This window comes from Salvelinus fontinalis, chromosome 6 (genome assembly GCF_029448725.1).
Source record: "Salvelinus fontinalis isolate EN_2023a chromosome 6, ASM2944872v1, whole genome shotgun sequence".
NCBI classification, from domain to species: domain Eukaryota; kingdom Metazoa; phylum Chordata; class Actinopteri; order Salmoniformes; family Salmonidae; genus Salvelinus; species Salvelinus fontinalis.
The window spans coordinates 83,359,012-83,384,057 of record NC_074670.1 but is presented as its reverse complement, the minus strand read 5'-3'; the positions used below and the strand labels follow the sequence as shown (position 1 = coordinate 83,384,057).

Here is a 25,046-nt window from a genome sequence, read left to right as displayed (position 1 = left end):
TGAGATGGAGGGAGAGAGATGGGATGAGATGGAGGGAGAGAGATGAGATGAGATGGAGGGAGAGAGATGAGATGAGATGGAGGGAGAGAGATGAGATGGAGGGCAGGGGGTTAGGACTAGAGATGAGATGGAGGGAGAGATGGAGGGAGAGATGAGATGGAGGGAGAGATGAGATGGAGGGAGGGATGAGATGGAGGGATGAGATGGAGGGATGAGATGGAGGGATGAGATGGAGGGATGAGATGAGATGGAGGGATGAGATGAGATGGAGGGATGAGATGAGATGGAGGGATGAGATGAGATGGAGAGATGAGATGGAGAGATGAGATGGAGAGATGAGATGGAGAGATGAGATGGAGAGATGAGATGGAGGGAGAGATGAGATGGAGGGAGAGATGAGATGGAGGGAGAGATGAGATGGAGGGAGATGAGATGAGATGGAGGGAGAGATGAGATGAGATGGAGGGAGAGAGATGAGATGGAGGGAGAGAGAGAGATGAGATGAGATGGAGGGAGAGAGATGAGATGAGATGAGATGGAGGGAGAGAGATGAGATGGAGGGAGAGAGATGAGATGAGATGGATTGAGAGAGATGAGATGGAGGGAGAGAGATGAGATGGAGGGCAGGGGGTTAGGACTAGAGATGAGATGGAGGGAGAGATGAGATGGAGGGAGAGATGAGATGGAGGGAGAGATGAGATGGAGGGAGAGATGAGATGAGAGGGAGGATGAGATGAGAGGGAGGATGAGATGAGAGGGAGGATGAGATGAGAGGGAGGATGAGATGAGAGGGAGGATGAGATGAGAGGGAGGATGAGATGAGAGGGAGGATGAGATGAGAGGGAGGATGAGATGAGAGGGAGGATGAGATGAGATGGAGGATGAGATGAGATGGAGGATGAGATGAGATGGAGGATGAGATGAGATGGAGGGAGAGAGATTAGATGAGATGGAGGGAGGGAGAGAGATTAGATGAGATGGAGGGAGGGAGAGAGATTAGATGGAGGGAGGGAGAGAGATGAGATGGAGGGAGGGAGAGAGATGAGATGGAGGGAGGGAGAGAGATGAGATGGAGGGAGGGAGAGAGATGAGATGGAGGGAGGGAGAGAGATGAGATGGAGGGAGGGAGAGAGATGAGATGGAGGGAGGGAGAGAGATGAGATGGAGGGAGGGAGAGAGATGAGATGGAGGGAGAGAGATGAGATGGAGGGAGAGAGATGAGATGGAGGGAGAGAGATGAGATGGAGGGAGAGAGATGAGATGGAGGGAGAGAGATGAGATGGAGGGAGGGAGAGAGATGAGATGGAGGGAGAGAGATGAGATGGAGGGAGGGAGAGAGATGAGATGGAGGGAGAGAGATGAGATGGAGGGAGAGAGATGAGATGGAGGGAGAGAGAGAGATGGAGGGAGAGAGAGAGATGGAGGGAGAGAGATGAGATGGAGGGAGAGAGATGAGATGGAGGGAGAGAGATGAGATGGAGGGAGAGAGATGAGATGGAGGGAGAGAGATGAGATGGAGGGAGAGAGATGAGATGGAGGGAGAGAGATGAGATGGAGGGAGAGAGACGAGATGGAGGGAGAGAGACGAGATGGAGGGAGAGAGACGAGATGGAGGGAGAGAGACGAGATGGAGGGAGAGAGACGAGATGGAGGGAGAGAGACGAGATGGAGGGAGAGAGACGAGATGGAGGGAGAGAGACGAGATGGAGGGAGAGAGACGAGATGGAGGGAGAGAGACGAGATGGAGGGAGAGAGACGAGATGGAGGGAGAGAGACGAGATGGAGGGAGAGAGACGAGATGGAGGGAGAGAGACGAGATGGAGGGAGAGAGACGAGATGGAGGGAGAGAGACGAGATGGAGGGAGAGAGACGAGATGATGGAGGGAGAGAGACGAGATGATGGAGGGAGAGAGACGAGATGATGGAGGGAGAGAGACGAGATGATGGAGGGAGAGAGACGAGATGATGGAGGGAGAGAGACGAGATGATGGAGGGAGAGAGATGAGATGATGGAGGGAGAGAGATGAGATGATGGAGGGAGAGAGATGAGATGATGGAGGGAGAGAGATGAGATGATGGAGGGAGAGAGATGAGATGATGGAGGGAGAGAGATGAGATGGAGGGAGAGAGATGAGATGGAGGGAGAGAGATGAGATGGAGGGAGAGAGATGAGATGGAGGGAGAGAGATGAGATGGAGGGAGAGAGATGAGATGGAGGGAGAGAGATGAGATGATGGAGGGAGAGAGATGAGATGATGGAGGGAGAGAGATGAGATGATGGAGGGAGAGAGATGAGATGATGGAGGGAGAGAGATGAGATGATGGAGGGAGAGAGATGAGATGGAGGGAGAGAGATGAGATGGGGAGTAATGAGGAAAGCTTGTATCTTGTGAGATCTGAATCCATTAAGAATGCAGGTGTTTAATTAGCCGGGTAATTACCAGGTGGAGTCGGGTGTTAATTTATTTACATGTTGGTACTATATTTAGACTGCCGTCTTGATGAGGGAGAGCGAGAGACTGGAGAGAACACACCAGTCAGGATGGTCGGACCTAGCTGTGTACACATTAACATGAATATTAACAGTAGTTTACTGTATCTAGAGTAACGGTATGGATCATTTACAGTAACATGACTATTAACAGTAGTTTACTGTATCTAGAGTAACGGTATGTATCATTTACAGTAACATGACTATTAGTAGTAGTTTACTGAATCAAGAGTAACAGAATGGATCATTTACAGTAACATGACTATTAGTAGTAGTTTACTGAATCTAGAGTAATGGTATGGATCATTTACAGTAACATTAACAGTAGTATAGGAGATTGTCGGTTTACAGTAACATTCATAGTAGGACTGAGGTTACCCTGTATCTATAACAGTAGCATTAACATAAGTAGGGGGAATGGCCCACATACAATAACAGGAACATGAGCCTGTGTACAGTAGCATTAACAGTGGGAACATGGGCCTGTATACAGTAGCATTAGCATGGGAACATGGGCCTGTGTACAGTAACATTAACATGGGAACATGGGCCTGTGTACAGTAACATTAACATGGGAACATGGGCCTGTATACAGTAGCATTAACAGTGGGAACATGGGTCTGTATACAGTAGCATTAACATGGGAACATGGGCCTGTATACAGTAGCATTAACAGTGGGAACATGGGCCTGTATACAGTAGCATTAACATGGGAACATGGGCCTGTATACAGTAGCATTAACATGGGAACATGGGCCTGTATACAGTAGCATTAACATGGGAACATGGGCCTGTATACAGTAGCATTAACATGGGAACATGGGCCTGTATACAGTAGCATTAACATGGGAACATGGGCCTGTATACAGTAGCATTAACATGGGAACATGGGCCTGTATACAGTAGCATTAACATGGGAACATGGGCCTGTATACAGTAGCATTAACATGGGAACATGGGCCTGTATACAGTAGCATTAACATGGGAACATGGGCCTGTATACAGTAGCATTAACATGGGAACATGGGCCCGTCTACAGTAACAGGGAACATGGGCCCGTCTACAGTAACAGGGAACATGGGCCCGTCTACAGTAACAGGGAACATGGGCCCGTATACAGTAACAGTAGGAACATGGGCCTGTATACAGTAGCATTAACATGGGAACATGGGCCTGTATACAGTAGCATTAACATGAGAACATGGGCCCGTCTACAGTAGCATTAGCATGGGAACATGGGCCTGTGTACAGTAGCATTAACATGGGAACATGAGCCTGTATACAGTAGCATTAACATGGGAACATGGGCCTGTATACAGTAGCATTAGCATGGGAACATGGGCCTGTATACAGTAGCATTACCAGTGGGAACATGGGCCTGTATACAGTAGCATTAACATGGGAACATGGGCCTGTATACAGTAGCATTAACATGGGAACATGGGCCTGTATACAGTAGCATTAACATGGGAACATGGGCCTGTGTACAGTAGCATTAACATGAGAACATGGGCCCGTCTACAGTAACAGTGGGAACATGGGCCTGTATACAGTAGCATTAACATGGGAACATGGGCCTGTATACAGTAACATTAACATGGGAACATGGGCCTGTATACAGTAGCATTAACATGGGAACATGGGCCTGTATACAGTAGCATTAACATGGGAACATGGGCCCGTCTACAGTAACAGGGAACATGGGCCTGTATACAGTAGCATTAACATGGGAACATGGGCCTGTATACAGTAGCATTAACATGGGAACATGGGCCTGTATACAGTAGCATTAACATGGGAACATGGGCCTGTATACAGTAGCATTAACATGGGAACATGGGCCTGTATACAGTAGCATTAACAGTGGGAACATGGGCCTGTATACAGTAGCATTAACAGTGGGAACATGGGCCTGTATACAGTAGCATTAACATTGGAACATGGGCCTGTATACAGTAGCATTAACAGTGGGAACATGGGCCTGTATACAGTAGCATTAACATTGGAACATGGGCCTGTATACAGTAGCATTAACATGGGAACATGGGCCTGTATACAGTAGCATTAGCATGGGAACATGGGCCTGTGTACAGTAGCATTAACATGGGAACATGGGCCTGTATACAGTAGCATTAGCATGGGAACATGGGCCTGTATACAGTAGCATTACCAGTGGGAACATGGGCCTGTATACAGTAGCATTAACATGGGAACATGAGCCTGTGTACAGTAGCATTAACATGGGAACATGGGCCTGTGTACAGTAACATTAACAGTGGGAACATGGGCCTGTATACAGTAGCATTAACAGTGGGAACATGGGCCTGTATACAGTAGCATTAACATGGGAACATGGGCCTGTATACAGTAGCATTAACATGGGAACATGGGCCTGTATACAGTAGCATTAACATGGGAACATGGGCCTGTATACAGTAGCATTAACAGTGGGAACATGGGCCTGTATACAGTAGCATTAACAGTGGGAACATGGGCCTGTATACAGTAGCATTAACATGGGAACATGGGCCTGTATAAAGTAGCATTAACATGGGAACATGGGCCTGTATACAGTAGCATTAACATGGGAACATGGGCCTGTGTACAGTAGCAGTAACATGGGAACATGGGCCTGTATACAGTAGCATTAACATGGGAACATGGGCCTGTGTACAGTAGCATTAACATGAGAACATGGGCCCGTCTACAGTAACAGGGAACATGGGCCTGTATACAGTAACAGGGAACATGGGCCTGTATACAGTAACAGGGAACATGGGCCCGTATACAGTAACAGTGGGAACATGGGCCCGTATACAGTAACAGTAGGAACATGGGCCCGTATACAGTAACAGTGGGCCCGTATACAGTAACAGTGGGCCCGTATACAGTAAGTGGGAACATGGGCCCGTATACAGTAACAGTGGGAACATGGGCCCGTATACAGTAACAGTGGGAACATGGGCCCGTATACAGTAACAGTAGGAACATGGGCCCGTATACAGTAGCATTAACATGGGAACATGGGCCCGTCTACAGTAACAGTGGGAACATGGGCCCGTATACAGTAACAGTGGGCCCGTCTACAGTAACAGTAGGAACGGGGGCCCGTCTACAGTAACAGTAGGAACATGGGCCCGTATGCAGTAACAGTAGGAACATGGGCCCGTATACAGTAGCATTAACATGGGAACATGGGCCCGTATACAGTAACAGTGGGAACATGGGCCCGTATACAGTAACAGTGGGAACATGGGCCCGTCTACAGTAACAGTGGGAACATGGTCCCGTCTACATTAAGTGGGCCCGTATACAGTAACAGTGGGCCCGTATACAGTAACAGTGGGCCCGTATACAGTAACAGTGGGCCCGTGTACAGTAACAGTGGGCCCGTGTACAGTAACAGTGGGCCCGTGTACAGTAACAGTGGGCCCGTGTACAGTAACAGTGGGCCCGTGTACAGTAACAGTGGGCCCGTGTACAGTAACAGTGGGCCCGTAGACAGTAACAGTGGGCCCGTAGACAGTAACAGTGGGCCCGTAGACAGTAACAGTAGGAACATGGGCCCCTATAAAAACCCATCAGTTTCAGCCAGAGGTCTGTATTTTTTTGTCTTAATCCGCCAATGTGGAACTTCCGCATCTGTTCTTTCTGACATTTCTGAGACTTCAGAACAAACTCGCTTTTCATTTTTTTGAGGTGGACAAAGGTCAAATTCATTATTTTACTTTTTAGATTTCTTTATACCTCAAGGGGTCTTAAAATTCAAAATCAAATAAGCCTGGCTTAGACTGTGGAGCAGGGGGGTGGGCAATTCCAGTTCTCGGGGAGGCCCCCCCTCCCCGGCTGATTGATGTCAGTTTTGCCCCAGCTAACACACCTGACTTCAATAATCACCAAATCATGATCTTCAGTTCAGAATATCATGTGATTTTTATCAGCTGTGTTTGGTAGGGATGGAGAAAGAGTGACAACAATCAGACCCCGAGGACTGGAGTGTCCCACCCCTGAAGGTAGAGGGTTAACAGTAGGCAGGGACGGCTTTGTCATGTCACTACCATTTTAATTTAACAGTATGGTGAATCACCGTTAAATCAAATGTTTTGTCACATGACCTTACCGTGAAACGCTTACTTCCAAGCCCTTAACCAACAATGCAGTTTTATGAAGAACAAAAGTTAAGAAAATATTAACTAAATAAACTAAAGTTAAAAAAACAAGTAACACATTCAAATAAATGTATGAGGTTATAAACGGGGTACAGGTTAGTCGAGGTTTTTTATTTATTTTTTTATTTTACCGTTATTTTACCAGGTAAGTTGACTGAGAACACGTTCTCATTTGCAGCAACGACCTGGGGAATAGTTACAGGGGAGAGGAGGGGGATGAATGAGCCAATTGTAAGCTGGGGATGATTAGGTGGCCATGATGGTTTGAGGGCCAGATTGGGAATTTAGCCAGGACACCGGGGTTAACACCCCTACTCTTACAATAAGTGCCATGGGATCTTTAATGACCTCAGAGAGTCAGGACACCCGTTTAACTTCCCATCCGAAAGACGGCACCCTACACAGAGGCAGTGTCCCCAATCACTGCCCTGGGGCATTGGGATATTTTTTCTTAGACCAGAGGAAAGAGTGCCTCCTACTGGCCCTCCAACACCACTTCCAGCAGCATCTGGTCTCCCATCCAGGGACTGACCAGGACCAACCCTGCTTAGCTTTAGAAGCAAGCCAGCAGTGGTATGCAGGGTGGTATGCTGCTGGTACTGAGGTAATTGAGGTATTATGTAAATGTAGGTAAGGGTGAAGTGACTATGCATAGATGATAAACAGCCGAGTAGCAGCAGTGTAAAAAAAACTTGGTCAGTGCAAATAGTCTGGGTAGCTATTTAATTAACTGCTCAGCAGTCCAGCAGTCGTACTGGGCAGTACACACTACACTCTGTACCGCCTTGCGGTCGGATGCCAAGCCGTTGCCATACCAGGCGGTGATTCAACCAGGATCCTCTCGATGGCGCAGCTCTTGATCTGAGGACCCATACAAAATCATTTCAGTCTCCTGAGGGGGAAAAGGTTTTGTCGTGCCCTCTTCACGACTGTCTTGGTGTGCTTGGACCATGTTCGTTTGTTGGTGATGTGGACACCAAGGAACTTAAAGCGATCAACCTGCTCCACTACAGCCCCGTCGATGAGAATGGGGGCATGCTCGGTCCTCTTTTTCCTGTAGTCCACAATCATCTCCTTTGTCTTGATCATGTTGAGGGAGAAGTTGTTGTCCTGGCAACACCCGGCCAGGTCTCTGACCTCCTCCCTGTAGGCTGTTTCATCATCGTCGGTGATCAGGCCTATCACTGTTGTGTCGTTGGCTAACTTAATGATGGCGTTGGAGTCGTGCTTGGCCACACAGTTGTGTGTGAACAGGGAGTGCAGGAAGGTACTGAGCACGCACCCCTGAGGGGCCCCTGTGCTGAGGTTTAGCGTGGCGGATGTCTTGTCGCCCTACCCTTACCACCTGGGGGCGGACCGTCAGGAAGTCCAGGATCCAGTTGCAGAGGGATGTGTTTAGTCCCAGGGTCCTTAGCTTAGTGATGAGCTTTGAGGGCACTATGGTGTTGAACGCTGAGCTGTAGTCCATGAATAGCATTCTAACATAGGTGTTCCTTTTGTCCAGGTGGGAAAGAGCAGTGTGGAGTGCAATAGAGATTGCGTCATCTGTGGATCTGTTGGGGCGGTATGCAAATTGAAGTGGGTCTAGGGGATGATGGCGTTGATGTGAGCCATGACCGGCGTTTCAAGCACTTCTTGGCAGCAGATGTGAGTGTTGCTTACCTGAAAGCGCACATACAAGTCCTTTACTTAATCTGGTAGGCTAGTGTGACTGGGCAGCTCGCGGCTGGGTTTCCCTTTGTAGTCCGTAACATTTTGCAAGCCCTGCCACATCCGACGAGCATCAGAGCCGGTGTAGTAGGATTCCATCTTAGTCCTGTATTGACGCCTTGCCTGTTTGATGGTTCGTCTGAGGGCATAGCGGGATTTCTTAAAAGCGTTTGGGTTAGACTCCCACTCCTTGTGGGTTAGACTCCAGCTCTACCCTTTAGCTCAGTGCAGATGTTTCCTGTAATTCATGGCTTCTGGTTCGTGTACATACAGTTACTGGGGACGACATTATCGATGCACTTATTGATGAAGCCAGTGACTGATGTGGTGTACTCCTCAATGCCATCGGAAGAATCCCGGAACATGTTCAAGTCTGTGATAGCAAAACAGTCCTGTAGTGTAGCATCTGCTTCATCTGACCACTTCTGTATTGATACTTCCTCCTTTAGTTTTTGCTTGTAAGCAGTAATCAGGAGGAGATAATTATGTTCAGATTTGCCAAATGGAGTACGAGGGAGAGCTGTGTGTGTAGTAACGGTAGAGTTGCCAATGCTCGGAAAACCCAGCCAACTTTATATTCGTCGTCGTCCAGCCACGACTCGGTGAAACATAACATATTACAGTTTTTAATGTCCCGTTGGTAGGATAGTCTCTAACGGAGCTCATCCAGTTTATTCTCCAGTGATTTTACTCGTTGGCCAGTAGGAAGGGTTACTCACTCGCCAACGAATTCTCTCAAAGCACCCGGATCTGTGTCCCCTGTATCAGTGGCGTCTCTTCATGTGAAGGACGGGGATTCTGGCCTGGTCCGGTATCACCGTTATGTCCGGTATCACCAGTATGTTCTGTATGGTGATACACTGTTAGGTATCTCTATATTAACAGTATGGTGAGACACTGTTAGGTATCTCTATATTAACAGTATGGTGATACACTGTTAGCAGTGTGTTAGGTATCTCTATATTAACAGTATGGTGATACACTGTTAGGTATCTCTATATTAACAGTATGGTGAGACACTGTTAGCAGTGTGTTAGGTATCTCTATATTAACAGTATGGTGAGACACTGTTAGGTATCTCTATATTAACAGTATGGCGAGACACTGTTAGGTATCTCTATATTAACAGTATGGTGAGACACTGTTAGGTATCTCTATATTAACAGTATGGTGATACACTGTTAGGTATCTCTATATTAACAGTATGGTGAGACACTGTTAGGTATCTCTATATTAACAGTATGGTGAGACACTGTTAGGTATCTCTATATTAACAGTATGGTGATACACTGTTAGCAGTGTGTTAGGTATCTCTACATTAACAGTATGGTGAGACACTGTTAGGTATCTCTATATTAACAGTATGGTGAGACACTGTTAGGTATCTCTATATTAACAGTATGGTGAGACACTGTTAGCAGTGTGTTAGGTATCTCTACATTAACAGTATGGTGAGACACTGTTAGGTATCTCTACATTAACAGTATGGTGAGACACTGTTAGGTATCTCTATATTAACAGTATGGTGAGACACTGTTAGGTATCTCTATATTAACAGTATGGTGAGACACTGTTAGGTATCTCTATATTAACAGTATGGTGATACACTGTTAGCAGTGTGTTAGGTATCTCTACATTAACAGTATGGTGATACACTGTTAGCAGTGTGTTAGGTATCTCTATATTAACAGTATGGTGAGACACTGTTAGGTATCTCTATATTAACAGTATGGTGATACACTGTTAGGTATCTCTATATTAACAGTATGGTGAGACACTGTTAGGTATCTCTACATTAACAGTATGGTGAGACACTGTTAGGTATCTCTATATTAACAGTATGGTGAGAGACTGTTAGCAGTGTTAGGTATCTCTATATTAACAGTATAGTACATATAGACACAGAGAACCACATGCTTGGTAGTGTCCAGCATGCTAGCACACTTCTGAGGTTGTCTGTAGCATGTATATCAGTGATTCCATAGCAGGGTGAATTGGGGCCGAGGTTCTGGGTTTAGTACGGGGTATGAAATCAGCAAAACACATTCTACCAGAACCTTATTAAAGTTTAAACTACATGGGAGGAATGGAGGGAGCGATGAGCTGGGGGATTTAAGTCAGACCAAGTACAAAGGTCTGCACTGCAGTTTATTAACAATTTACAGTTCTATATTACTCCTTCTCTCCTCTCTCTCCTTTTCTCTTTCTTTCCTCCTCTCTATCCTCTCTCTCCTTTTCTCTTCTCTCCTCTCTCTCCTCCCTCTCCTTCTCTCTTCTCTCCTCCTTCTCTCTTTCTCTCTCTCTCCTCCTTCTCTCTTTCTCTCTCTCTCCTCCTTCTCTCTTTCTCTCTCTCTCCTCCTTCTCTCTTTCTCTCTCTCTCCTCCTTCTCTCTTTCTCTCTATTCTCTATTCTTCCTCTCTCTCTCTCCTCCTCCTCTCCTCCTCTCTCCTCTCTCTCTCTCCCACCTCTCTCCCTCCTCTCTCGCTCACCTTCTCTCTCTCTCCTTCTCTATCTCTTTCCTTCTTTCCTCTCTCTTGCCTTCTTTCTCCCTCTCCTTCCCCCGCCCCCCCACGGGGCACCTTATAAGAATTCAAGCTGAGCCGTGCTGGTGTAAAATAATAATACAATGTAATTGAGATGTATCTTGTAAGTGGGTGAGTCACCATGTGGGCCATAAATATACCACTGCCTGGCTGCCCTGTGACTGCCACACACACCAGGGTTCCCATTAGGAGAATGTGGCACCGTATAGGGCTGTGACGGTCATTACATTTTTGTCAGCCGGTTATTGTCATGAAAAAGAATGTCAGTCTTACGATAATTGTCCGTTAATAAGCATGAACACGTTTCGTATCTCCAGGTCTCCACACCTACAAGAACATCTGCATTTAAATATAAAAATAAAGTTGAATAAATCAAATATAAACCATCACAATAAATCCTTTTTTTTTTTAGACAGGTCTAAAGAATCATTATGATGTGAAGAAAATGTATTTCAGAAGATCTGAATGAGATGTCCCGCTGTATGTTATCTAGCTATGCTCCATGCCATTAGGCTGTAGGCGTGTTCATTTAGCTGACAAGATACGCTTATAAGTTCAGTGACATTATTTTAAATGACACTATTTTTATAGTAAGAAGAATATAACTGAATTGATCTGAATGAAATAGATAGGATATTTTTTCCGTTCTAGAGCCAGTGCTCGTATGAAGTGACTTATGTGAAGTGTTAAAGTGATGATTTGAAACGGGTCCTATATGCTATGATCCATAGTTATTTGGCAACTTTACTTGTGAATGACAGAAACCTTAGAAATCATAACATACAGTGCATTAGGAAACATTTACAGCCTTTTTACTCACCAATCTACACACAGTACCTCATAATAACAAAGCAGAAACAGTTTTTAGACATTTTTGCAAATGTATTAAAGATTAAAAAAAACATATCCTGTTTCTATTGATGATCCTTGAGATGTTTCTACAACTTGGAGTCCACCTGGTGGTACATTCAATTGATTGGACATGATTTAGAAAGGCACACACCTGTCTATATAAGGTCTGACAGTTGACAGTGCATGTCAGAGTAAAAAAAACACGATTCTGTCGAGGCACCGATCTGGGGAAGGGTACCAAAAAATGTCTGCATTATTGAAGGTCCCCAAGAACACAGTGGCCTCCATCATTCTTAAATGGAAGAAGTTTGGATTCACCAAGACTCTTCCTAGAGCCTGGCCGCCCGGCCAAACTGAGCTTCAGAGTTCCTCTGTGGAGATGGGAGAACCTTCTATAAGGACAACCATCTCTGCAGCACTCCACCAATCAGGCCTTTATGTAAGGGTGGCCAGATGGAAGCCACTCCTCAGTAAAAGGCACCTAAAGGACTCTGATCATGAGAAACAAGATTCTCTGGTCTAATGAAATCAAGATTGAACTCTTTGGCCTGAATGCCAAGCGTCACGTCTGGAGGAAACCTGGCACCATCCCTATGGTGAAGCATGGTGGCAGCATCATGCTGTGGGGATGTTTTTCAGTGGCTGGGACTGGGAGACTAGTCAGGATCAATGGAAAGATGAACAGAGCAAAGTACAGAGAGATCCTTGATGAAAATCTGCTTCAGGGCGCTCAGGACCTCAGACTGGGCTGAAGGTTCACCTTCCAACAAGACAATGACCTTAAGCACACAGCCAAGACAGCGCAGGAGTGGCTTTGGGACAAGTCTCTGAATGTCCTTAAGTGGCCCAGCCAGAGCCCGGACTTGAACCCGATCAAACCTCTCTGGAGAGACCTGAAAATAGCTGTGCAGCGACGCGCCCCATCCAACCGGACAGAGCTTGAGAGGATCTGCAGAGAAAACTGGGAGAAACTCCCCAAATTCGGCTGTGCCAAGCTTGTAATGTCATACCCAAGACTCGAGGCTGTAATTGTTGCCAAAGTTGCTTCAACAAAGTAATGATTAAAGTGTCTAAATACTTACTTTTGTAAATGTGATATTTAAGTTTTACATTTGCAAACATTTCTAAAAACCTGTTTTTGCTGTGTCATTGAGGTATTGTGTGTAGATTGAGGAAATTTGACATAATATGGAAAGTTAAGGGGTCTGAATATTTTCGGGAAAGCCCTGTATATAGGCAGCATGATGTGACTGTAGGCCATTGATGATTTGAGAAAGCCCTGTATATAGGCAGCATGATGTGACTGTAGGCCATTGATGATTTGAGAAAGGCGTGTATATAGGCAGCATGATGTGACTGTAGGCCATTGATGATTTGAGAAAGCCCTGTATATAGGCAGCATGATGTGACTGTAGGCTATTGATGATTTGAGAAAGCCCTGTATATAGGCTGCATGATGTGACTGTAGGCCATTGATGATTTGAGAAAGCCCTGTATATAGGCTGCATGATGTGACTGTAGGCCATTGATGATTTGAGAAAGCCCTGTATATAGGCAGCATGATGTGACTGTAGGCCATTGATGATTTGAGAAAGCCCTGTATATAGGCAGCATGATGTGACTGTAGACTATTGATGATTTGAGAAAGCCCTGTATATAGGCTGCATGATGTGACTGTAGGCCATTGATGATTTGAGAAAGCCCTGTATATAGGCTGCATGATGTGACTGTAGGCCATTGATGATTTGAGAAAGCCCTGTATATAGGCAGCATGATGTGACTGTAGGCCATTGATGATTTGAGAAAGCCCTGTATATAGGCAGCATGATGTGACTGTAGGCTATTGATGATTTGAGAAAGCCCTGTATATAGGCTGCATGATGTGACTGTAGGCCATTGATGATTTGAGAAAGCCCTGTATATAGGCTGCATGATGTGACTGTAGGCCATTGATGATTTGAGAAAGCCCTGTATATAGGCAGCATGATGTGACTGTAGGCCATTGATGATTTGAGAAAGCCCTGTATATAGGCAGCATGATGTGACTGTAGGCCATTGATGATTTGAGAAAGCCCTGTATATAGGCAGCATGATGTGACTGTAGGCCATTGATGATTTGAGAAAGCCCTGTATATAGGCAGCATGATGTGACTGTAGGCCATTGATGATTTGAGAAAGCCCTGTATATAGGCTGCATGATGTGACTGTAGGCCATTGATGATTTGAGAAAGCCCTGTATATAGGCAGCATGATGTGACTGTAGGCCATTGATGATTTGAGAAAGCCCTGTATATAGGCTGCATGATGTGACTGTAGGCCATTGATGATTTGAGAAAGCCCTGTATATAGGCAGCATGATGTGACTGTAGGCCATTGATGATTTGAGAAAGCCCTGTATATAGGCAGCATGATGTGACTGTAGGCCATTGATGATTTGAGAAAGCCCTGTATATAGGCTGCATGATGTGACTGTAGGCCATTGATGATTTGAGAAAGCCCTGTATATAGGCAGCATGATGTGACTGTAGGCCATTGATGATTTGAGAAAGCCCTGTATATAGGCAGCATGATGTGACTGTAGGCCATTGATGATTTGAGAAAGCCCTGTATATAGGCAGCATGATGTGACTGTAGGCCATTGATGATTTGAGAAAGCCCTGTATATAGGCTGCATGATGTGACTGTAGGCCATTGATGATTTGAGAAAGCCCTGTATATAGGCAGCATGATGTGACTGTAGGCCATTGATGATTTGAGAAAGCCCTGTATATAGGCTGCATGATGTGACTGTAGGCCATTGATGATTTGAGAAAGCCCTGTATATAGGCTGCATGATGTGACTGTAGGCCATTGATGATTTGAGAAAGCCCTGTATATAGGCTGCATGATGTGACTGTAGGCCATTGATGATTTGAGAAAGCCCTGTATATAGGCAGCATGATGTGACTGTAGGCCATTGATGATTTGAGAAAGCCCTGTATATAGGCAGCATGATGTGACTGTAGGCCATTGATGATTTGAGAAAGCCCTGTATATAGGCAGCATGATGTGACTGTAGGCCATTGATGATTTGAGAAAGCCCTGTATATAGGCAGCATGATGTGACTGTAGGCCATTGATGATTTGAGAAAGCCCTGTATATAGGCTGCATGATGTGACTGTAGGCCATTGATGATTTGAGAAAGCCCTGTATATAGGCTGCATGATGTGACTGTAGGCCATTGATGATTTGAGAAAGCCCTGTATATAGGCTGCATGATGTGACTGTAGGCCATTGATGATTTGAGAAAGCCCTGTATATAGGCAGCATGATGTGACTGTAGGCCATTGATGATTTGAGAAAGCCCTGTATATAGGCTGCATGATGTGACTGTAGGCCATTGATGATTTGAGAAAGCCCTGTATATAGGCAGCATGATGTGACTGTAGGCCATTGATGATTTGAGAAAGCCCTGTATATAGGCAGCATGATGTGACTGTAGGCCATTGATGATTTGAGAAAGCCCTGTATATAGGCAGCATGATGTGACTGTAGGCCATTGATGATTTGAGAAAGCCCTGTATATAGGCTGCATGATGTGACTGTAGGCCATTGATGATTTGAGAAAGCCCTGTATATAGGCAGCATGATGTGACTGTAGGCCATTGATGATTTGAGAAAGCCCTGTATATAGGCTGCATGATGTGACTGTAGGCCATTGATGATTTGAGAAAGCCCTGTATATAGGCTGCATGATGTGACTGTAGGCCATTGATGATTTGAGAAAGCCCTGTATATAGGCAGCATGATGTGACTGTAGGCCATTGATGATTTGAGAAAGCCCTGTATATAGGCTGCATGATGTGACTGTAGGCCATTGATGATTTGAGAAAGCCCTGTATATAGGCAGCATGATGTGACTGTAGGCCATTGATGATTTGAGAAAGCCCTGTATATAGGCTGCATGATGTGACTGTAGGCCATTGATGATTTGAGAAAGCCCTGTATATAGGCTGCATGATGTGACTGTAGGCCATTGATGATTTGAGAAAGCCCTGTATATAGGCAGCATGATGTGACTGTAGGCCATTGATGATTTGAGAAAGCCCTGTATATAGGCTGCATGATGTGACTGTAGGCCATTGATGATTTGAGAAAGCCCTGTATATAGGCTGCATGATGTGACTGTAGGCCATTGATGATTTGAGAAAGCCCTGTATATAGGCAGCATGATGTGACTGTAGGCCATTGATGATTTGAGAAAGCCCTGTATATAGGCAGCATGATGTGACTGTAGGCCATTGATGATTTGAGAAAGCCCTGTATATAGGCAGCATGATGTGACTGTAGGCCATTGATGATTTGAGAAAGCCCTGTATATAGGCAGCATGATGTGACTGTAGGCCATTGATGATTTGAGAAAGCCCTGTATATAGGCTGCATGATGTGACTGTAGGCCATTGATGATTTGAGAAAGCCCTGTATATAGGCAGCATGATGTGACTGTGGGCCATTGATGATTTGAGAAAGCCCTGTATATAGGCTGCATGATGTGACTGTAGGCCATTGATGATTTGAGAAAGCCCTGTATATAGGCAGCATGATGTGACTGTAGGCCATTGATGATTTGAGAAAGCCCTGTATATAGGCAGCATGATGTGCCATGGGCTCTCCAACCCTGTTCCTACCCAGTACTCTGTATGCCATGGTCTCTCCTACCCTGTTCCTGCAGCTACCCAGTACTCTGTATGCCATGGTCTCTCCAACCCTGTTCCTGCAGCTACCCAGTACTCTGTATGCCATGGTCTCTCCAACCCTGTTCCTGCAGCTACCCAGTACTCTGTATGCCATGGCCTCTCCAACCCTGTTCCTACCCAGTACTCTGTATGCCATGGTCTCTCCAACCCTGTTCCCGCCCAGTACTCTGTATGCCATGGGCTCTCCTACCCTGTTCCTGCAGCTACCCAGTACTCTGTATACCATGGGCTCTCCAACCCTGTTCCTACCCAGTACTCTGTATGCCATGGTCTCTCCTACCCTGTTCCTGCAGCTACCCAGTACTCTGTATACCATGGGCTCTCCAACCCTGTTCCTACCCAGTACTCTGTGTGCCATGGGCTCTCCAACCCTGTTCCTGCAGCTACCCAGTACTCTGTATGCCATGGGCTCTCCAACCCTGTTCCTACCCAGTACTCTGTATGCCATGGTCTCTCCTACCCTGTTCCTACCCAGTACTCTGTATGCCATGGGCTCTCCAACCCTGTTCCTGCAGCTACCCAGTACTCTGTATGCCATGGTCTCTCCAACCCTGTTCCTGCAGCTACCCAGTACTCTGTATGCCATGGTCTCTCCAACCCTGTTCCTGCCCAGTACTCTATATGCCATGGGCTCTCCTACCCTGTTCCTGCCCAGTACTCTGTATGCCATGGGTTCTCCAACCCTGTTCCTGTTCCTACCCAGTACTCTGTATGCCATGGTCTCTCCAACCCTGTTCCTGCAGCTACCCAGTACTCTGTATGCCATGGGTTCTCCAACCCTGTTCCTGCCCAGTACTCTGTATGCCATGGGTTCTCCAACCCTGTTCCTACCCAGTACTCTGTATGCCATGGGTTCTCCAACCCTGTTCCTACCCAGTACTCTGTATGCCATGGTCTCTCCAACCCTGTTCCTGCAGCTACCCAGTACTCTGTATGCCGTGGTCTCTCCAACCCTGTTCCTGCAGCTACCCAGTACTCTGTATGCCATGGGCTCTCCAACCCTGTTCCTACCCAGTACTCTGTATGCCGTGGTCTCTCCAACCCTGTTCCTGCAGCTACCCAGTACTCTGTATGCCATGGGCTCTCCAACCCTGTTCCTACCCAGTACTCTGTATGCCGTGGTCTCTCCAACCCTGTTCCTGCAGCTACCCAGTACTCTGTATGCCGTGGTCTCTCCAACCCTGTTCCTACCCAGTGCTCTGTATGCCATGGGCTCTCCAACCCTGTTCCTGCCCAGTACTCTGTATGCCATGGACTCTCCTACCCTGTTCTTACCCAGTACTCTGTATGCCATGGTCTCTCCAACCCTGTTCCTGCAGCTACCCAGTACTCTGTATGCCGTGGTCTCTCCAACCCTGTTCCTACCCAGTGCTCTGTATGCCATGGGCTCTCCAACCCTGTTCCTGCCCAGTACTCTGTATGCCATGGACTCTCCTACCCTGTTCTTACCCAGTACTCTGTATGCCATGGTCTCTCCTACCCTGTTCCTACCCAGTACTCTGTATGCCATGGTCTCTCCAACCCTGTTCTTGCAGCTACCCAGTACTTAATTTTGCAAAACCAAATTAAGTCTGTTCGGGAACATCGATAGTAAAATGTTTTCACAACTAAACATATTTCATTAAAATGTTGACAGCTCCTCTCTCTGCGTGCCGGAGAAAGGAATGAAGGAGAGAGAGGAGGATATGGAAACACACGGTGGGTGATTTCTGTAGTTAAAGGTAATACTGTCAGTCTATTCATTATTAAAATAAAATGCCCCACTATTCAAAACGAAATACAAATTCGCTGTAATTGTAGTCATAGCCCCCCCTGCACAGTCAATGAACCAACAGCATAGCCTAGGGCTATACGTTCTCTCCCAGACTCACGGATCAATCATTTGTAGCGTAGCATGAGGTAGCCAGTCCATCCAGTATACATAATAATACATTCCACGCTCAATAGTGGATTACTAGTATTTAATGTTGGTTTACAAGTTAGACCAATTATGTACCAAAGACACACTATTATTATTTATTTGGTACTCCCCCCCCCCGCCCGCCCCCCCCCCCCCCCCCCCCCCTCTGTGTAATATGCCGTAGGCTATGAATTGTATAACGGCACAATCATTATAATTATTTTCAGGCTTTGCTTATAGGCCTATGCCTTCCGTTGCTTATGCACTTGAACGGCGAATGGAAAGCGCGCTTCAATTACCAGTTTAGAAATAAAACAATCGTAAGCTCTTTCTAAATGTATTGCGTTTAGAATTATTGCTCAATGACTGCTTATAAAAGCATGTTTAGCGCTGTCTGACAAGTGTTAAATGTGATGCATGGCGTCTAACGAAAATACACACGTCCCAATTTATTTCCAGTCAATCAGATTGAGTTTTCCCTCACAAAAGGGCTTTATTTCAGTTTTCCCTCACAAAAGGGCTTTATTTCAGTTTTCCTTCACAAAGGGGCTTTATTTCAGACCTAAATGTGCCTCGGCACTCCCTCAGACGATCCCACAGGGCTGGCGTGGTTACACGTGGTCTGCGGTTGGAGGCGGCTTATGGTAGAGAAATGAACATTCGATTTTCTGGCAACAACTCTGGCGGTTATTCCTGCATTCAGTATGCCAATTCCATGTCCCTCAAAATTGTATACATCTGTGGTGTTGTGTGACAAAACTGCACATTTTAGTGGCCTCTTATTGTCCCCAGCACAAGGTGCACCTGTGTAATGATAATGCTGTTTAATCGGCTTCTTGATAAGCCACACCTGTCAAGTGGTTGGATCATCTTGGCAAAAAAGAAATGCTCACTAAAAGGGATGTAAACAGGGTGGCCCACCCACTTGGGAGCCAGGCTGTGCCCCTGCCCAGTCATGTGAAATCCATAGATTAGGGCCTAATGAATTAACAATGTGTTGTAGGCCTGAGTTATTAAATATTGTGCCAACACAGAAACAGTGCTCTCCTGAGCCTCCCGCCTTATTCTCCTGGCCTGTGTCCCTAAGGGCGCCCCATTCCCTATATAGTGCACCACTTTTGACCATGGGCATTAGCTCTTCGAGCTCCATTAAGCATCAGATGAGCTGTTAAGCCGGGTTTAGACAGTTTGAGTGACAGCGACGATGCCCCTCCCCCAGACAGATAAGAGGCCCTGAATCAGGTCTTGTTATGGCCCTGAACGGGGCCTGGTCATGGGGCCTGGTCATGGGTCCTGAACGGGGCCTGGTCATGGGTCCTGAACGGGGCCTGGTCATGGGTCTTGAACGGGGCCTGGTCATGGGTCCTGAACGGGGCCTGGTCATGGGTCCTGAACGGGGCCTGGTCATGGGTCCTGAACGGGGCCTGGTCATGGGTCCTGAACGGGGCCTGGTCATGGGTCCTGAACGGGGCCTGGTCATGGGTCCTGAACGGGGCCTGGTCATGGGTCCTGAACGGGGCCTGGTCATGGGTCCTGAACGGGGCCTGAACGGGGCCTGGTCATGGCCGAGGACCGGCCAGCCAGCCGACGTCTACCGTCATACTCTCTGAGGTTGAGTCACCAATGGCACCCTATTCCCTGTATAGTGCACTACTTTTGACCGGGGTCCATAGAGGATAGGATTTCATTTGGTACGTACCCTCTGAGTCCGTCTGCTATCTGTCAAGTTAACATCCCCAACGTGTCACTGTGATTGAATTAGTCCCTACGCAAATCTGGAGCATCATTTTATCAATCTGAGATGAGTGAAGAGGAGAGGGGTGAGAGAGGGGAGCGGAACGAGCAAGGGGAGGAGAGGGATGGGAGGGAGGGAGAGGAGACGGTCTGTTTCAGATTGATCATGATGTCTTTATATATTTAGCTGTTTCAGAAACATGAGGAGAGCTGAGAGACTGGGAGAGATGAAACCTAGTAGACGTTATAACTAGAGACCCAACTAGAGACTAAGAGAGATGAACCCTAGTAGACATTATAACTAGAGACTGGGAGAGATGAAACCTAGTAGACATTATAACTAGAGACCCAACTAGGGACTGAGAGACTGGGAAACCTAGTAGACATAACTAGAGACCCAACTAGAGACTGAGATTAAACGTAGTAGACATAACTAGAGACCCAACTAGATACTGAGATGAAACCTAGTAGACATTATAACTAGAGACCCAACTAGATACTGGGAGAGATGAAACCTAGTAGACATTATAACTAGAGACCCAACTAGAGACTGAGAGAGATGAAACCTAGTAGACATAATTAGAGACCCAACTAGAGACTGAGATGAAATGTAGTAGACATTACAACTAGAGACCCAACTAGAGACTGAGAGAGATGAAACCTAGTAGACATTACAACTAGAGACCCAACTAGAGACTGAGAGACTGGGAGAGATGAAACCTAGTAGACATTATAACTAGAGACACAACTAAAGACTGAGAGAGATGAAACCTAGTAGACGTTATAACTAGAGACCCAACTAGAGACTGAGAGAGATGAAACCTAGTAGACGTTACAACTAGAGACCCAACTAGATACTGAGATGAAACCTAGTAGACGTTACAACTAGAGACCCAACTAGAGACTGAGAGAGATGAAACCTAGTAGACGTTATAACTAGAGACCCAACTAGAGACTGAGAGAGATGAAACCTAGTAGACGTTATAACTAGAGACCCAACTAGAGACTGAGAGAGATGAAACCTAGTAGACGTTATAACTAGAGACCCAACTAGAGACTGAGATGAAACCTAGTAGACGTTACAACTAGAGACCCAACTAGATACTGAGAGAGATGAAACCTAGTAGACGTTATAACTAGAGACCCAACTAGAGACTGAGAGACTGGGAGAGATGAAACCTAGTAGACGTTACAACTAGAGACCCAACTAGATACTGAGATGAAACCTTGTAGACAATATAACTAGAGACCCAACTAGATACTGAGAGAGATGAAACCTAGTAGACATTATAACTAGAGACCCAAATAGAGACTGAGAGAGATGAAACCTAGTAGACGTTATAACTAGAGACCCAACTAGAGACAGAGATGAAACCTAGTAGACATAACTAGAGACTGGGAAACCTAGTAGACATTATAACTAGACCCAACTAGAGACTGATAGATGAAACCTAGTAGACATTATAACTAGAGACCCAACTAGAGACTGGTAGAGATGAAACCTAGTAGACGTTATAACTAGAGACCCAACTAGAGACTGAGAGAGATAAAACCTAGTAGACATAACTAGAGACTGAGAGAGATGAAACCTAGTAGACATTATAACTAGAGACCCAACTAGAGACTGGGAGAGATGAAACCTAGTAGACATTATAACTAGAGACTGAGAGAGATGAAACCTAGTAGACATTATAACTAGAGACCCAACTAGAGACTGGGAGAGATGAAACCTAGTAGACATTATAACTAGAGACTGAGAGAGATGAAACCTAGTAGACGTTATAACTAGAGACCCAACTAGAGACTGAGAGAGATAAAACCTAGTAGACATAACTAGAGACTGAGAGAGATGAAACCTAGTAGACATTATAACTAGAGACCCAACTAGAGACTGGGAGAGATGAAACCTAGTAGACATTATAACTAGAGACTGAGAGAGATGAAACCTAGTAGACATTATAACTAGAGACCCCCCACTGTAGTCCAATAGAATTCCCCCATTAACCCTTGCCCCCCCCCGCCACTGTAGTCCAATAGAATTCCCCCATTAACCCTTGCCCCCCCCCCCCCCCCCCCCCCCCCGCCACTGTAGTCCAATAGAGGTCTCATTAACTCTGTAGACCTACAGAAGGAACACACTTAATACTGTTTTATTCTTGCCAGGGCCTTTGTAACTTTTTACCTCAGACACAAAGTTTTTGTTGCGTATCATCAGGGATAGAACCCCTGAACCAGACCTTCACAGTTCTCTCTGAAGTGGAGCTATTCAGCTTGACATGTGGGGGTCTTTTACACACACAAACAAATTTAAAAAATCCCCAATTCCAGTCGGTTAGAGATGGTCTTCCCAGACGACGTGGAATAGGAAAGTCCGCCAGGCAACCTGTCACACAGCACGTTGTTACCCCTATCTGCTGGAACTACGCCGTGGATCTCAAGTCACACTGCTCTCCCTGCCGGTGGCACCTAACACGTTACGGCCCCATCTCTCTCTCTCTCTGTCTCTCTGTCTCTCTCTCTCTCTCTCTCTCTCTCTCTCTCTCTCTCTCTCTCTCTCTCTCTCTCTCTGTCTCTCTGTCTCTCTGTCTCTCTCTCTCTCTCTCTCTCTCTCTGTCTCTCTGTCTCTCTGTCTCTCTGTCTCTCTGTCTCTCTGTCTCTCTGTCTCTCTCTCTCTCTCTCTCTCTCTCTCTCTCTCTCTCTCTCTCTCTCTCTCACTCACTCACTCACTCACTCACTCACTCACTCACTCACTCACTCACTCACTCACTCACTCACTCACTCACTCACTCACTCACTCACTCACTCACTCACTCACACCCCACCAGTTCAGAGGTGTGATATCGGATAAAGCCTCCGTCAGTCTGTCCTGGAGGCTCTCGGGTCATCCACAGTTGATCATCTCTCACAGACACCCCTGTGTCTCCCTAGCTGCTGGTTTATGTCTGAAGTCTGTGTGAATAGTGCTGACTAACGCTGGCCTCTTCTCCTCCAGGGAGTTTGTCCTCTTCCTCTACACCTGTCTAACTGGCCTCTTCTCCTCCAGGGAGTTTGTCCTCTTCCTCTACACCTGTCTAACTGGCCTCTTCTCCTCCAGGGAGTTTGTCCTCTTCCTCTACACCTGTCTAACTGGCCTCTTCTCCTCCAGGGAGTTTGTCCTCTTCCTCTACACCTGTCTAACTGGCCTCTTCTCCTCCAGGGAGTTTGTCCTCTTCCTCTACACCTGTCTAACTGGCCTCTTCTCCTCCAGGGAGTTTGTCCTCTTCCTCTACACCTGTCTAACTGGCCTCTTCTCCTCCAGGGAGTTTGTCCTCTTCCTCTACACCTGTCTAACTGGCCTCTTCTCCTCCAGGGCACAAAGTGAAGATGTTTGGTGCTGTTATACAAGCGTGTCTTGTTGGCGATGCGAGGGAGGGAAGGCCTGACTTGTTAAGTGAAGATGTGTGATTATATATTTATATATATACACCACGTACTATCAGTCTCTTACGGCCGTTTCACTTTGGAGTCAGAAGACGAGCCTTTTTCTTTCTTATTTTTTCTGCCCAGTGAAGTTGTTGACTGTGGCCAGACGGCACCATTTTGAATGACGTTTGGGTGGTCTAGGGAGTGTGGTGGGGTGGGCATGGGTTATGTCCCATATAGAGTACCCTGTTACCTATATACTCCACTACTGTTGACCAGGACCCATAGTGCAGCCACGGGCAGTGTTCATTGTAGCTGTAGTAAGTCTACATAGTGTGTTTCACCCCTGTAGATGAAGGCTGATGTCTGGGAGAGGAATGTATATATATGCACCCCCCCCCCACACACACACACACACACACACTAGTGTGTTATATCTATGCGTGGGTAACAGAGCAGTATGCTTGGGCTGTCCAGACTTCACGGCCAGGCTTACATCAAAAGACAGTGGCTCCCGCAGCGCATCAGCCTTAATCAGTGTTGTGTACACACACACACACACACACACAGAGACTCACACACACACACACAGAGAGACTCACACACACACACACAGAGAGACTCACACACACACACACAGAGACTCACACACACTAAGGCTCTCTCTGGGTTCTCTATGGGGGAGGGCATCCATGGGGGGGGGCATCCATTAACTCTGTTGACAGGCAGTGGCTGGTACAGACAAAACCAGAACAATAGACCCCCCCCCCCCCCACCACCACCACCACCACCAGGCTAGCTGTACGGTGCATCTCACACACGCCACGCTGCAGCACATTAAAATGCTGCTGTGTCAGTAACTATAATATGGTGAATTGGCATTTCCTGTGTGTGTGTGTGTGTGTGTGTGTGTGTGTGTGTGTGTGTGTCCTGAAAGGTCACGGAAGACTGGCTGTGGTTGGGTTCACACACACACACACACCTTCCTGTTCAGCTTTATTAGACCTTTCTCCATCCATCCTTTTCATTCCACTGCATTTTCTTTTTTAATCTCTCTCTCTCCAGTGTCCAGACTCTGCCTGTATGTCCTAGTTTAACCCTGTCTCTCTCTCTCTCTCCAGTGTCCAGACTCTGCCTGTATGTCCTAGTTTAACCCTGTGTCTCTCTCTCTCCAGTGTCCAGACTCTGCCTGTATGTCCTAGTTTAACCCTGTCTCTCTCTCTCTCTCCAGTGTCCAGACTCTGCCTGTATGTCCTAGTTTAACCCTGTGTCTCTCTCTCTCCAGTGTCCAGACTCCCCCTGTATGTCCTAGTTTAACCCTGTCTCTCTCCCTCCAGTGTCCAGACTCTGCCTGTATGTCCTAGTTTAACCCTGTCTCTCTCTCTCCAGTGTCCAGACTCTGCCTGTATGTCCTAGTTTAACCCTGTCTCTCTCTCTCTCTCCAGTGTCCAGACTCTGCCTGTATGTCCTAGTTTAACCCTGTCTCTCTCTCACCAGTGTCCAGACTC

At 46.5% G+C, this 25,046-nt stretch overlaps 1 protein-coding gene across 3 annotated transcripts in view; it reads left to right on the top strand.

Moving 5' to 3' along the window:
• The window catches only part of LOC129858538 (catenin alpha-1-like), a 295,543-nt gene that overhangs the window by 248,167 nt on the left and 22,330 nt on the right, over positions 1–25,046 (top strand). The window lies entirely within an intron of this gene.